The following is a 14,638-nucleotide window of genomic DNA, read 5'->3' as shown; positions in this document are numbered from 1 at the left end:
TCTATAGACACATGGAAACATGGAAGCACACACACATCGTGTTACATTAACTATTGGGTTTACTTGTAGAGATGCAGCTTATAGTTAAAGGCCAATAACATATTGAGAGGAGATGACAATGGATACAAACTTAGAAACTCACATGCATGTCCCACTCCACATTGTAAAACCAAATGTTTCTGTGTTTTCTCAGTAAGCACAAGGTCCATATCTCACAATCCTCAGTGATTGTGTTTACAACTATAAAAAAGAGGGAAAGCGACAGGGACCAATTTTCACAATGCACAAAACACACTTTATTAGAGCCAGGCTTCTCTGTCTTGCCGCGACTAAACATTCATTTATCTATACAATAATAAGAGGGCATAGAGCTCAACACAAAAAACAAGGGCGAAACACAGCACAATGCGAAGCTCTGCTGGCAGAAAGAGTGATCTCAGATATAATCTGCTCCACAGAGAACAAGAGGGAGATACATGTCTTTATGTGCAACGCAATTTGGTGTTGGATGGATTGACAATGAAGCTGTCAACAACAAGAAAACAACCCTTTGTTAGCATAGATATCTTTGGAGTATTGTTGAAAAGAAGGGGACACAATTAAACAAGTATTGTCATACAGGGGAAACTGTAGGCCTTTTCAATCACAGCTACAAGTGTAAGTGAAGAACTGTAGACATAAGACATATCACATGATTGAATCTCGTCTTCTCACATTAAAAAAACGTCACGGTTAATTAATTCTAAAGGCTCCGCTACACCACCTGTTTCTATTCTCCCTCGTCAAAAGGGGATTGGAACAATAGTTTCAGTGCAACCTGCACGGAACAAAAACTGAGTGACACCAGGTGCTGTGCACCAGCTAAATGTACAATCATTGTACAGCGGCACTACATAAGCTTTAGCATGGCAAAGAGACCAAGCAGCTAAAGTTTGTATTCACTACATAAACAAACAAAGTTGGAAGTGTGGGGTTTTGGGCGCAAAGTGAGTGCAGGCCAGAAGCAGAATGGGGAGGGTGGAGAATAGTGTGTAAGCACAGTACGGGACAAATATGCAAGTGTGAGTTTGCCCTATGTAAACATTTCTGTGCATAAATACGCCATCTTCCAGTATGGAAGCTGCGCACCCTTATATGGCATTATAAGCACAAACGAGCGCATTGGAAGACGACTGCAAAGCAGAGGCGTTGATCAGGACAAAGAAACAAATAGATTGTGATGCTCGGATGAAACAAGTCTAAGTACATACTATGTATTTGGTGCCCGTCTACGGAGTGCAACTTCCCTAACGTCTCTCCATGCATAACAGAAATATTTGCCTCTTTTGATATTATAATGAGACAGACAGTCTGAAAGAGTGGGAGTCTGCCTTTCAGTAAGAAGCATGTTTTATAGTCATCATAATGTTTATAAAGTTTCATATGAGACTGATCATGATAACTGATTGTTAGGTTTGGTTAGGCTAGGACATTTTGAACCTAAATTCTAGTTTTCAATGAACCTCAAACATCAAATAGCATCAGAGTTTATGAAATACATAGTTCACAATCAGATTATCAGTAATCCTCTAAATTCTCCACTACATGCAAGTGTTTTTGATCACGTATTAGAAAGAATACAGAGCACACGTGTACAGACACAAACAGCTCTTAAGGTGGACTGACAGAAGAGTAATGATCAGCTGATGTCATGTCACTTTACATGACACTGCAGAGACAAGCATGTCTCATGTCTCTTAAAACATATTTCCTCGTTCCCTCTCTGCATTGTTTCCCTAACGTCTCTCCATGCATCTCTAGTGGGAAAGAAAAAGACATAAGGAAGGGATGCGAGAGAAGGAAACATGGATGCAATTTAAGAGACATGAGCAGTACCCTTAGACTTGGTCCCTTCCTTGTCAGTTCATACACCTTACCTCCTTTTATTCCCAGATGACTGTTCATCTTCTGTTTGGATTTTCTGTTCTTTTTGCCTTTTTTGTACAGATGAAAAGTTTTGGTTCCAGATTTAGAGACACAATATTAAATCATAATTTTAAGTTGTGCAGAAAACCCTCCAATTGTGCATAAACTATGATCAGAAAGACATTTCTGAGGCTAAACATGTTCTGGAGGAGACCTCCAGACCCCCAACAAAGACATTTTTGGGGGTCTTATTACCACAGTTGTTATGCATTTATAAACATTATACAGGAAAATATGTAAAGTTGAACTGGTCAGTAAGGTCAGTTCTAAAAAAAATAACAAATAATTGTGATAAAACCCAGATCATGAAATCTGCTCCTGTCTCTCTCCCTCTCTCTGTTCATATCATTACTGCATATCACCAACTGTAAATGTTGCATATATCTTCCCAGGAGTTCCTCATCACCCTATTTCAGAGGCTCCTCTGGACTGTTGTTGTGAATGACTTTCCTGAATCCAAATGCTATTACTATTAATAGCATTTAAGATTATTACTGGCATTACAGCGATAAAACTATTGGATGCATAATTGTTGTTTTGGTTGTTTTTGTTGCCCTGTTCGTTTCTCAGTCTCTTTCTGAATCTCTTCTATCCCCTCCCAAGTCAAATACAGTTTTGGTATGACTGTTCAACATGAGTCTGGTTCTTATTGAGGTGTATGCCTGCTAAAAGGCAGCTTTTATATACTACAGTAACTTTTCTAAATGTTCCTTGTGTTGTTCTCTTGGTGGATTATTGGTGGGTCTTATACTTGCTATTTTTGTAAAGTGTCTTGAAATAACAGGTTGTGATTTACAAATAAAGACTGATTGAAGGTGTAGAGTCAGTAGGTAGCTTATTGAAGCCTTGCTGATGTAGTAGAGTTGCCAGGTTCTGCTGCATCCTATACAGAAACACAAAACCCTGGTCTCACTTCGGGCCACTTGGTGACTTCAGTTAATGGTATGGTACTTGGCAGGCCAATAAAAGATGTCCTCGGTCATCAGGCTGATAATAAATAGACTGATCTCTCCGTACATGAAATGTAATAATATACATTTGACTTGAAAAAGCTGAGATCTGTTGTTAGGCTGGACTACATATCCCCCTCCTCCAGGGCTGAGCAAGGCTGAAAATGTAATGACTATCCAAAACAAGGACAAGCATCAACTGTTCATTCAGCATAATTCCAAAGATGTTGACCTTTTCCTTCAAATTTGACGTGCCCGACACAGGACAATGAGAAACCATACAAGAAAGAAAAAGGAAGAATGAAAGAGCAAATAGAAGAAATCGCCAAGGAACTACACTTTCTCTTGGCTGGTGATATATTATTAATCCAATTTTGCGCAGACCCTTTCAGTTTTTGGGGGGGGAGAAAAATCACATTGAGCAAATTAATGAGGTAAACGTAATGATCTGAGATGATCAAAGGATATCAGTGTTGGGCAAAGTATAGCCACCAATTAGTAAAACAAGCGCAGGAAAGGGACTAAAATATGCACCAACCCGCTTGATGAAAAGACAGGGTCAGAGAGAATGGACTAATTTCACAAATGAAACGACTAGCACCAAGATGGGCCCGCGTGTGTGTGTGTGTGTGTGTGTGTTCCAATAGAGGGAGGGTTGTATGCGGGTCATGTTTAGATTCCCCTTGGGTCTATGAGCAGAGAGAGTCAGGGAGGTCCCTTAAGAGCAGCAGGAGAGAAGCTGGCTTTACTTTGATAACAATAATAAGGTAGTTTTCTCCCTCTCTCTCTCTCCTCCTCCTTCTCTCTCTCTCCTCCTTTTTTTTTTTTTTACTCCACTTTGGCACAATAAGCACTGCTGCTCTCGTTTGATCCATGAAAGAAGCTTGTTATGGTTTTTTGAAGAGTTTGATGCACAAAGGAAAAGGAGAAAAGAAAGTTTGGAAATAGGCTGCCTCAAACTTGGACTTTGGTTCATTACTATGGCCTCTCGGGGTGTACTTCTTTTTGTCAGTTCTTGTTTCATTATTTTTGTTTTTCAGATATAGTTACAAGGGACCCAACCTGCTTGACCCACTCAGAGATGATGTGTGTGTTTATCTATGCAAAATGACAAAAGTTGGCTTTATTGAAAAAGGGTTAAGAAACAAACCTTGGACTGGAATATTAAAACGCTTTAGATCTGGTTATACACCATAACTCATGTAGACAATGAGGCAGCACTTGGCTTAAAGACAGAAAATGCCAGTCTCCAAGGACAAATAAAAATGTATTATGTAACATAAACTGTGCTAATAACTTTAGCCTATTCAAAAAGTGTCTTTGTTGGGTTGTCTTGAGGTTTCTCTCGAACATTTTTGGATCCAGGAATCTCTTCCACATTGTTTAAATGTTTAAATGTACAATGGGAGCTTTTTCTGAACCACGCAAAATTATGATTTAGCATTCTGCCCTCATTTCTGTCTTTAAATCTATGTTACTGTTCATCAGGTACATTTTATTCAGTGATTCATACATTCAAAAAAAAGTGGACTTTAAGTTCTTTTGTTTCTGTTCTATTTTAGTCCTGTGGAATTTTTACAGCTGTCGCTTCATCTTAGTTTCTTTGTCCCTAGGTCATGTCATTTTTTTAATGGCATTAATGGATTAACTTTTGCTCATAGACTGAAAAAATGTATAATCAAACTTAATACAGAATGTGATCATTTTGCAACATTTGGTCAAATGAAGTTTTTCTGAAAGATGAACTTTATTTCTAGAGTGGGCGTGACATCGTTGATTGACAGACAGTCACCATGGTTACTCACTGAGTAGACATTCCTTAAAGCAGTGTGCATGAAATGAGTGTACTGTTCACAATATCCAAAGGATGTTGTTTTTTGTTGTGAGAGCGCAAAAAAAATAAAAATAAAACAGCTAGGGTTTAAACAACGGGATTATATCGCCCATGGCTGACTGTTCCGCTCTGTTTGACTCTCAGCAGACTGATAATGTCTCTTCGACTCGTTCAAAAAGTTTCTTGTGGGGGCGATGGTGGCGCAGCGGCAGTGCGCGCATCCCCATGTATCAAGGCTACGGCCTGGGTTCGCCTGTGGCCCCTTTCTCGCATGTCTCTCCCAACTCTCTCTTCCTGATTTCCACCTCTGTCCACTTTCCTCCCTCTATAATAAAAGGCAAAAATGCCGTAAACTCAGTTGTACAGTGTGAGCTGATGTTCCACCCTGAATTTTAGAAGGAGAAATCAAACAATTTGAGCAAGGCTTAAGTCAAATATTTCAACAGTTCACTGGTCATCGTTATAGAACTGAAGGGAGACAGGAGGAGGTGTGGGAAAGAGCAGGGAAGTTAACATTATACTTCGTATGAATATTAATCCTGACCTTGAAAAAGAAGACAGTGGACAGGAGCAATATTTTGGCTTCAGTCTTTTTTTTGTGTTCTTCTAAGCTTCTACTTGACAATGTGTTGGAGGCAGACAATGTTAGGACATGGCACTTACACCCATTAGTCTAATAATTCAAACATCTTGGCAGCACACTCCTCAGCCCCTTCCAAAGTCAGCAGAGACGCAAAGAAGAGAAAAAGATAGATAATAAGATAGACGCATAGAGGGGGAAAGAACAAAGTAGGGCTAGAGAGTACAAAGGAGATAAAGACAAGGGAACTCGATGCACTTAGTGTGCACTTAACTAAGTACTTAAGCTTTTATGAAGTACATACAGTTATGAGGTGAGTCCAGGGAAACTTTAACAGATGCTGAGGCTGATTATATGAAATAGCTCAAACTCCATGCTAAGATTCGTAGTTAATGAAAGACATGTTAAATTGAAACCCCTGAAAAACACCAGGATGTTTAAGCTAATCTTGTATTTCATTTTGACAGATATGTTTCCTCTTATATTAATGAGAAATGCATTTAAAGTTTGTTTAAATACCTTGACCAAAGTAAGACTGCAGGATGGTTGTCCAATCAGAAAAACAACAGGCAGCACTCTCTCAGCACTTCTGAATGGTGTTTAGCAGGGATCCATGGGTTTTTTTTCCCCTTGTCGAGGAGTCTGAATATAGATGTAAGCCACTAAGCAGTGGTGTGAAGCCCCCAGCCGAGCCTCCAAGCTTATCACTTGTGACAGCTTTGGATTGAAAATCTGACTGTCAATCCCTTATTTAAAGGCTTGATAATATCGTTGGAAAAAAACTGGTCGATATGGCAATATATCATAATACAATTATCAATATGCTGTCCACTAACATATGTCTAAATAAAAGAATGATGGTGCTCTAAATAGATTTCCATGCCAGTTTGACTACTTCCCCCCGGGGACAAATAAAAGTTTTTTTGAATTGAATTCATGACTCCTGGTCATTAGGCTTTGAACATGATCGTTACCTGATCAGAAGTTAATTGATCGAAGAAGAAATTGACAGCAGGATAGGATAAAAACAGAAGGCAAAAGTCGGACAGCTGAAAAGAGAAGGCACTGAATACATAATGTATAGGGCTGCAAACAATTACAAAATAGATAATTAAAAGTATTGGCAACTAATTGGATTAATGAGTTTTGTTGCACAACTAACCCTCACTCATCATGGCACAATGCCCTGTACGTCACATTCCTATAGGTAGACGGATTGTGTTGTTCTGTGCTAAAATGTATGCTGGGAGTAGAAGTAAAAGTACTCTTAGAATAGACACTTCGCCCGTGCCCGGCCCGCAGAGCGAAGCCAGAGCCCTCCAGGATCTCTACTGTTTTTTCTTCTTCTGCATTTCTGTTTTGGTGTGGTTTGGACAATCCTAAAAGTCTTGTACATTAATGTCTTTTAACATGATAGTCAAATATACAGTAGGTCTAATAAAACTTGTTGGAGTCCCAGTACTAATCTGGGGAGCTGAGCAGGCTGAACTAAGAAACAGAATAGAGTGGAATGACAGAAACACACACATGTTCACACACCAAGTCTAACACTGGGAAATGGTACTGTGCTGCAGTTGAGAGGGGACATGGTCCTTAAAGCAGCAGGATGGGCAACAGGGAAGCAGTCTATATTAGCAATGTATTCCAGAGCATGGAGAGAAATTGGACAGGTTCAGGTCTGTTTGGGCTGGATTATATGACATATCTATGCAATAATCCAAAGCCATTTACAGATGACAAATGACATTTAAAATCTTTTTAACACATCTGCAAATCATCTTTGCAATAAAACAAAACTGTTCTCCTGAATTCCACTCAGCTGTAGTATTTTATTACGGTATAAGTCACATTTATAAAGAGAGAAGAAGAGAGGGATATGCTCCAGTAAGCCACCACATGTTGGGAGCTTGTTTACTGCTTCCTGTCATGTACAACATCAACATCATTTAAGTACTGACATTCAAACACACAGCTTCTCACCTGCACCCTTCCATAGTAGTTTGTAGACATGATAATGTGCATGCGCGTGCTCGTGTGTTCACTCATCAGTCGCATTGGGATAATACGGTTCAGAAACTGACAGATGTCTTCTTCTATATGACTCTTACCTGTGTCTAACAATGTGTCTCACTATGAGGGCCCCAGGACTATTGCACACTCACTGAAATACTAACAAACACACCCACGCACAGTGAATGTTTGTGTGTGTATTTCTGAGCACAGCACATGTCCAAATTTCATTTAGTCTAAAACAGAGTAGAAAGCCTTCTCTTTGTCGAAGTCTAATATCAACTAAGGCTGCTTTATATTTGGGAAGATGCACATTGTGGTGTGTTTTTTTCCCCTGCAATTTAGTGATATAACAAAATATACCAGTTGACCATAAGAGTATGTTATTAAGAGATATACGATTAAAAATCAACAGAACACACTGTTAATATAACACAGGATATCACATCCATCACATCAAGTAGAAATCACACTACAGGATGGTGCTGCAGTAAAACTAAGCTAAGTCTGCAATTTGCTCCAGGAAGTTATTAGACATGATGACTGCTGAGAATATGTTTGGGGTGTGAATCTTTCAATACCTCATTTTTCCATTTTTGGGTTCAGGTTGCAATTCAACCGATGAACAATTCACAAGACATTCCCTGTTTATTACAAAAAGGTGCTTATTCAAGGATCTATTACAGTCTGCTGAAAACTTTATTATTCAAGAGTCAAATTAACGTGTGGAAAAGTTACAAGTCTTAAAAGTTTATGATGAAATTAATATTCAGCACCCTGACGTGTTGCTTCAATATAAATGAAGTGTGTGAACCGTGAGATGCATCACAGGGTCCATTATACACTTTACAAACTGATAATTAAAGGGTTAAACCAGTGCTACAAAACCAGTCACAGAATATATCATTTGTTTGTTCATAATTATTATTTATTAATGTGCTTTTCTTTTTACCTCTTGAATTTCCACCACCAAGTGTTTCATAGTTATTCAGCAGAACACAGGAATTAAGTGTTGGTTCCATGGGGGGCACCTCCAGACCCCCTCCTGTGACCTGATGTTTAAATAAACCCTACTGTTGTAGAACTGCTGGGCTGCCTGCAGGCAATTATGCCTATCCACACATTTTACAACGCAACCCTTATTTGACAAAGACAGCTAATTCTCCATAATTCTCCAAGAGTTAACAATTGGTTCAGCAAGCTCAAAAATAATATAAAGTGTTTCAAAGAATGAAGAAAAAACATTGAGACAAAGGCACAAGAAGCTTCTGGTTTCACTTCAGATGTTGCACCTCAAATCGTAATCATTCTAATTTTTCTCACACCTCTATTAAGTCGAGTGAGTCAAACATCAGGTGACAAAACTTAAGTTAAAGGAAGGGTTGGTCATTTTCAAAAACTAGCATGATTTTGAAAATAGCATTCCCCCAGTGCTCCTTCTGCAACCACCCCCCTCCCCTCATAAGCCACGCCCCTCATTTACATGGACAAGCACCATTGGTCCAGAAGCAGACCACAGCTCATGCTTTGAGTGTGGGCTTATGCATGCATGGGTTGGAAAACGAGCAGGGAGACGTGATTGGGTCATAAAAATGGAACAGAGTGCAGACAAAATCTTTACAGGCTTACAGCGGCTACAGATGACAGATTTTCTTTGTTCCTTTTTTAAAGCACATGAAATGTTAATTTCTGTCAGGACCTGAAGACAATATCAACCAAAATCTTAAAAAGTGCATATGGAGAAAATGACAAACCCTGCCTTTAGCTGCTCCGTCTGAATTGTTATGACATGTATGACAATGTGACGATATGGCAATATAGTGTCATGTATTCTTTACCAATACGCACATCGATTCAGATTTTACAGAATCAATATGACCGCATATGACGTTGGTTGGACAGACATGACCTCAGGTGTCGTTCACATTAGGAGACAATAAGAAGCAGAAGAAGCCAAATTACAGGCTTCAGCACCTGTTGCAAATACAAACAAGCATGGACGAGAAACTCTAAAAACTAGGTAAAATACTGTAGCAACACAACCAACCTCCGTCTACATATGACAAGACACCATCCTGATCAGCCGCTAGCAACAACAGCTAGCCCTGCTACTGTGCTGCTTTGCACACAGTTTAAATTTGGCTGTTCAACGTGCACGCCAAGTACCCGCTGTTGCCCGAATGCTGGGAAGAACTCGCAACACACATTCGTTCTGTCAGAGAAAAAGACACCTACACTGTCTGTTATCGTACGCCTATCGTCCAGCTGCGTCAAGGTATGCACCTCTTCCAAATGACTCTGCAGTTACAAGGAAGGTTAAAAATGCTGTGGCCAGGGATCCTTGGAAGAGATACTTGAGCGAGAAGCCTTTTTTGTGCATGACATCAACACTGGACCCGCGCTTTAAGGCTTTGCCCTTCTTGGGAGGAGTTTAAAGACGGGACAATAGAAATATTTTCATTTAGTTTCAGGACCTTTGTAGGCCTTATTGGTAAGTTGTTTGGTTAAATTGTTGCCTCGACACAAAGTTCTGAATACAAGCTGCCATGAAAGGCCACTACTAGTTTGTAACATTTTTGTACACTGACGTAATTTTTTGTTTTTTAAACAGAACTGACGGGTCTGATGATCGTCAATTCAAGTAAAACAAGAATATTATTTTTTCATAAAAAAGCATGAGGGAATTTACGGTTTCGATCTTCATAAAGACACTGGATCTTCAGGCACATTTGGTGCTTAAAATCATCTCAAACTACATGTAATTAAATGTCTACTTGGCAAAATTGAACCTCAGTTGTCTAATGTCAGATTTTTTTTAGAATGACCTCAGTTTCCTTGTAAAACTGACCCCGTCTACAAAAATATATAGTCTGGCATCAGTTCCAGCTCTGTGGCCGGTCGCAAAGAAAGGGGCTGAGCTGACTGGCATCTCCTTGCTAATGCATTTAATATTGACAAGTACTTCATACAAATGCCCTTTAATAAATAAATAAATACTAACTATGCCTTGAAAGCCTGCACAAGCAACAGTCTTCCCTGCCCTTCTTTTCACTCACTGTGATGCAAATCTTTTTAACCTGAAGGTATTTAGGTCCTCCAGTTTTCTCTGTGAAGCCTTCATGATAAGTCAGTGTGATGTATGGCCTTTGAGTCAAAGTAAAAAAAGACAGTAGATCCCTCACTGTTCAAACAACCAGATAATGTACATCCGTTCAGAGCTGAAAACAGGCTTCACTTGCCAAATGGTCAGCAACACTTATCTTGTCAAAGGGAGCCTTTAATTAGGATTGCCATTTATTTACATTTTTGTGGCGATCGCTTTATCAAGTTACACAGCCATAATGCAGGTTCTGGGTGCCAATTTAAGAAGCACTCTTCAGTCTGTGAAGTGGAGTAGATTGACCAATAATCTTCATTTTTGATCTGCTTGTTTTTAAAACTTAAAATGTGTGAATCTGAATTTCAACAGGCTGCTATAGTTGAATTTAAGTTTCAGTTTAAAAACACACTTTCTTTCAAAGTCTACCTTTTGTTTTCTACTTTGTTTCAGTTCAACAAAACATAAAAGGTTGTAATAGTAAAATACACTCTGGATTTTAAGATCTATTACAAGATTTACTTTCAAGTGGATACAAAATTAGTCAAAAGTACAACGAGTGGCTTTCCAGAAGATAAGAAATTGATCAAAAGGAACTTCTTGCACAATCCTGCCGAAATATCAAAAACAAAGTTATAAATCATCACGTTTTTTAATAAATCTTCATTCATACTAAGAAAATTGTAGTTGTAAATTCTAGTCATGACACCGATCTTTCCAAGTGTTGGAATGAGTCAAAACAGTTTCAACACCTGCATAACCATTTTTACAGTCATTTTAAAAGATCCATAAACTCTCTCCTACACTTTCTGCAGAATACCAAAAAGAACACTAACTGGCTAATCCAGCCAAACCAATAAATACAAGACTCAAGCTAAAATGTATTTGTCAAGAAAATTAATGCAACTACTACTCCACTTCGTCCCTATCGCTCCCTCCTTCTCCTCTCATTCAACTCGCTCTCATGCTTTGCGGGAGGAAGCTTGCTGATTGGTGGAAAGAAGCTTTCCTCAATCCAATCCATAATCCCCAGCAGGCTTTTAGACGTATGAATGGAGAAGGACTAGCAATGGTTTTCTTATGTTCTGAATGGAGTTCATTTTTTTTCTTCTCCCCTGCAGAAGCAGCAGCTTTGACAGAGGTAGCGGAGAGGAGCCAGTGCAGGATAAAAACTGAAAAAGCGCTCAGCCACAACTGTCTGCCCTGCCCTGTGCGCTCTGTGCCTTGGAGAGCCAATACCACTACTGCTGCGCCCTTGCTGTGAATGGTGATATTTGTATGTCTGTTAAGACTTACCGGTAGCTGGATTTCCTGTTACTCTGTCTCCATCTCCCAAGTCAAAGCAGAGAGGTGATGGAGGTCGGGGAGCTTGCTGCTGCTGCTGCTGCTGCTGCTGCTGCTGCTGCTGGTGATGGTGATGGTGGTTTGGGTGCTCACATTGATTTGTGTCACTTCTCTGTGTCTCTCTTGCCACTCCACCTCTTTCCTGCGCTCTCTCTTTACTTCACTTCACATAACACACACATGAATGCACACACACACATACACACAAAGGTTTGGGCACATTACACAACGCTTAGGTACACAAGGAAGGAAAATGAGTGACCAGTCAATATCTCCAAATTCCATAAAGCAATTGTCAACTACTACTAGACAATATCAACATGAAACATCAACACTTGTTCCTTAAAACTTAAAAAGTTGAATCCTAAAGCATAAGAATTACAATATAAGGTTAGTAATGCGGCTCTACGGGTGTTGGGAAGCCACGTCGGTCAGAAGTTATTTTGAAAGCACCATTGAAAACTAAGTGTGTGGGAACGGTTGAAACTAAATCCAGTTGTAGACCTCCAGAATGTTTTTTTTTTAACGTGTCAGTAGAAGGAGTTTCTTTAAGCATTTCATATCAACTCAGTAATCATAAAACTGCTTTAGTGAGCTAAACTTAAGCTGGTCAAAGTGTTCGGCTCACTAAACCAGCAGGATGGCTAACGAGTTGACCAATGCACCTGTTGCATTGTGTTTGATGGCCTTCAAGAAAAAGTCATCAAAAACATTTAATAAATAGATAATAGAAAAAATATATTTCTTAGATAACTCTGCAGTAATATTTAGCTTAATATTGTGTTTAACATCTTTAATTCAATTATTTAGATTTTTTTAGGAGGTTTTGGGATACAGCTCTACTTTCTGCAGCTGTGTTTATCAATAAAGCTTTGGTAAAAAAAAAATATTGTCCACTTTGAGTCCTGCCTAAATTGACAAAGAGTTATCTTTGTATTGTTCCCCCCCCCCCCCAAGAAGTTGGTGGAGACAAAAATGTTTAACTTACATTTACCAAGGAACGTGATGCAAGTTGAGGTGGACTTGTCAAAAAGGGCTTGTTTGCTGACATGTTAAAAAGTATGGTGATATTTATTTTTTATGATTTCATTTCATACGACCGTCTAAGCTAGTGAGCAGATACAGGACATGCGACATTTTAGCCTGCTGTAGCTAGCATTAAAAGACGGCTATCTTGTTATAATGTAACATATCTTGCAGCAACAATTTTAAGTGTGCTAGCACTTCATATTTTACTACTTACCGTTTATATATTACGTTTATAAGCACACTGTCCAACATCCAAAAACGACTTTGAAAACATTTAAAACGATGTTCTTTTTTCTTGCTTTGTTGAAGTAAGTTAACTTAAAAGTTATTAACTGTTAAACAAAGGAATTCCAAAAGCGGTTATTTAAACTCAAAATTAGTTTTTGGTTTTCGTTTTCACCCACACATGATATATTTAAAGAAACTACGTGGAGTAAGACAGACTCACCTGAGTGAATGCATGTCTGCAAATTAATTTTTCCTCCAACAAGCTGGAGACGTTGGATTCGCGTTGATTAACTGTCCGCGTGCTCATTCTGCTTCTTTGTCACTCTCTCATTGGCTGTTCCGCTGTTATTTATGTCTGCAATTTGCAACATTAACGTGCTTGAGTTTCTGAATTCATGTTGTACATATAATTCTAAACTAACAAACATGTAAACAAAAGGTTTGTCTAATGTCTGATCATTTCATTAACTTTATTTTATGGTTTATAGCTATTTTAGTTTGGGGTTTTTTATGTTTGATCTTGTTGTCTAGAGATAATCTTAAAAAATATTAAAGATAAAACTTGAATGTCATGTTCCATGTCTGTTGAGATTTTGAATGAAATGTCTATTTATTAATTTGGTTAATAATTTATTCGTGTTTCAGTTCCAATGAAGCGTCACAAAAGTTGTTAGGGTTTTATGACCATGTATTTTCGAGATGTTTTTGGTCCTGCAGAAGCAGCTCTCTCAATACTGCGAGTTGTTTTAATGAGGTAGTTATACATGTTTTATATTCATCAAGGTAAACAGAACATTTATTGGTGATTATGTTGCGTTAGTGTCAAAAACCTTTTTAATATGACTGCACCATTACAGATTAAAATATTGCAATTTTTGAGCTCCACTGGCTTAAACTGATTGCTGGAGTAACCTCAGTAACTTCCTTTTGTCCCATTATGGGTTATACTGAACATTACTTAATAGTACGTCTGTGACCAAAAGCTTTTCACATAACTATACATTGATGTTAACAAATGACTCTACATACTGGACTCCATATGTGAAAATTACCAGTCATTAAATCAAGTCTACCTTTGCAAACAAGAGTCATGAGAAGGATATTGTCACAGGTTTACAGGCAGAAAACACAGGAGGACCCATGTGCAGAAAAAACAAATTTATTTAAACTAAAACACCAAGACAACAAACAAAAACTTACGCGCCAAAAACAAAAACGAGGAACAGTGAAAATCCAAGTGATCCGAGGAGACAGGGTACCAAACACTAGACCGATAAACTACAAACAACACCAACAAACTGCAATGAACTGACACAGCGGGTAACAAAGACGGAGACTAAATAGATGTGAGGTAATTAGACACAGGTGAGACGAATGACACAGGTGAGGACAATCAGGGCAATCACACAGGCGGGAAACACAAGGAACACAAGACCAGAACACTTGAGGACAAGTAAAAAGTAAAACCCAACACTGACAACACCACCTAAACCAGATATTACAAACAAAAACAGGAAACACTAAAGACTAGACTTAAAACACAACACAGGAAATAAACTTACAGGTAACATAGGAGGACATAGGGAAACACTAAAGACTGA

At 38.7% G+C, this 14,638-nt stretch overlaps 1 long non-coding RNA gene across 2 annotated transcripts in view; it reads right to left on the bottom strand.

The window, feature by feature from the left end:
* The window catches only part of LOC306817932, a 140,173-nt gene extending 125,856 nt beyond the window's left edge, over nt 1–14,317 (bottom strand). For both annotated transcript variants that reach the window (XR_013778100.1, XR_013778101.1), the window contains exons 1-2: nt 14,238–14,317; nt 11,733–11,943 (exon numbers count right to left, since the gene is read on the bottom strand). This is a non-coding gene — a long non-coding RNA (uncharacterized lncRNA). The remainder of the gene's footprint in view (nt 1–11,732; nt 11,944–14,237) is intronic.
* Nucleotides 14,318–14,638: the final 321 nt, after the last annotated feature.

The sequence above is a fragment of the Symphodus melops genome (genome assembly GCF_947650265.1).
Source record: "Symphodus melops genome assembly, chromosome: 22".
Classification (NCBI taxonomy): domain Eukaryota; kingdom Metazoa; phylum Chordata; class Actinopteri; order Labriformes; family Labridae; genus Symphodus; species Symphodus melops.
The sequence above is the reverse complement of the archived record's forward strand: the minus strand, read 5'-3'. Positions and strand labels throughout refer to the sequence as shown.